Raw genomic sequence first — 2,073 nt, forward strand, 5'->3', positions numbered from 1 at the left:
TATATATAATATTTTTGTATGACAACCCAGTGACAAGGATACCCGCAGCTCCAGCACAGTGTTGACATCACGCGCCGTAGAGTTTAGATGTGTGAAAATTTACAAATTTGCACAGTTTGAGTGTTGTCATTATGTTAGAGAGAGTAAATGTCATGAATAAATTTGACATTAAACATAATCCAAGTTGAAGTGTTACATCATTTTCAGTCCCTTTTTGGCATCTGCATTTGGTAGCAGGCCAAATTGACAAAGACCATGCAGAGTAATGTAGTATTTTAATTCCACAGCAGAGAAAGCTGTGTAGTCTTTGTAAATAGGTCTAGGGAAAAAAAAAAAATGTATTGGTATCGGTTATCGGCCAAATAAGTTTTAACATAATAGTTAGTGTAGTAGTGTAATAGTGTAGTTTTAACATCGGATATTGGCAAAAAATCCAACATTGTGCATCCCTTGTTTTAGGTCATATTTATGCAGAAATCTAGAAAATTATAAAGAGTTCACAAACTTTCAGGCACCACTGCAGGTCTAAAAGGTTATTTGTGCCAACTCTTGTTTCATTAAGTGAAATATTGTTTCACTAATTGCAGCACTACAAGCTGGGAGAAGTGTTTACAGGTGAAAACAGCTGAGACTAACGAACATGGCAACCAGGTGAGAATGGTTCACTGAGGAAAATGTAACGGAGAAATACTAGGACACAAAGCAAACTAAACACAAGCAATAATAAAACATTTATGAAAACATGTAAAACTAAGAACACTATAACAAAACGAATAAAACAAGAAAGCAAACAACAACCAAGGGAAACCACTGATCATGACAAGTCCAACAGAAAAACAACTTTGAAAACTTTCTGGAAAACTATTGATTAAAACTACATAAAAATCTCAAGAATATGTGATTAAAGGCAAAACAAAATCAAACGGGAGGTCATTTAAAACTTTGTCCTTTTTTTAAGGTGTGATGTGATTTAGATCCACTTGCTCACAGTAGAAAGTTTTCGTTCCACTCTCAGTGGTGTTTTTTTATGGTTGCTTTATGCATGTGATTTTTATCCATTGTGCAAAGAGACAAAATTAAAGTGAAGTGGATTTTATAGATAAGCTGGAGCCATTTTCAGCCTCTAACCAGGACAAGTAGGGAACAAAAATGGTGCCAAAATTCTATTTAGCCCCACCATTAAAGCTGTAAATGAGGCACTCTGGAGCCATTTACCTCTGGTGAGTGTCATCTGTGACCAGGTAATGGCAGCATCAGGAGGCCTCTGGGGGAGAGGCTAATTAGAGCAGGAATGCAGCAGAATCATCCGCCATCTTTTCTCTCGCTCTGTGTCGACAGCCTCCGCTGGTGGAAATGCTGAAAATGTGCGTGGGACTCAGAAGGCCAAACGCAGACAGGAAATTGAGTTTTGGCTGCCAGAAACCTCAACACCTGGCAGGGTAATCATTGATCTGCAAATATTATCACACCCCGGGTAGATATGCAATTGTCGTTATGCACTATTAGAATAATAACAACACAGTTATTGCACAATGTAAACTGCCCGAAACTCCAACATGAGTTTGTAATGATCTCAGCTAAAAAATGTCTTTGGGTCGATGTATAAAAACGTATAAAAGTAAAGAGAACTGAAATGAAATGAAATGTTAAAGCTGCTTCCAGAGGCTCATTGGGGTCACAATGGCAACCACCCACCTATGTCTCTCACTCCCTGACTGCCAAGTTATCGAGAGGCCGACTGAAATTGAAAACGGTAGCTGTGCAAAAGCTACGAGTCGGATCTTTAAATTTCATGAACCATAAGCAGCACAGTGTGTTTTTTTATGTTTCTAGTCTTTATTGTAGGAGATATGAAAAGTTAAAAAGACCCTTCACTTCCAGATCTGAAGAGAATACCTGAGCTAAAGTAAAACTGAATTGTGTTGAAGATTGGCTGTGTGCTCCCTGTGTTCTGGGGAAGCTTGAGAGAAAACCATGTCTCAAGTGAGAGACACACTGGGTGAAAGAAGATAAAAATGCCTATGTTGTGATATCTAATATATATATGCACATATATACATATATATATATATA

Source organism: Nematolebias whitei, chromosome 8 (genome assembly GCF_014905685.2).
Source record: "Nematolebias whitei isolate Nwh7 chromosome 8, NemWhi1, whole genome shotgun sequence".
Classification (NCBI taxonomy): domain Eukaryota; kingdom Metazoa; phylum Chordata; class Actinopteri; order Cyprinodontiformes; family Rivulidae; genus Nematolebias; species Nematolebias whitei.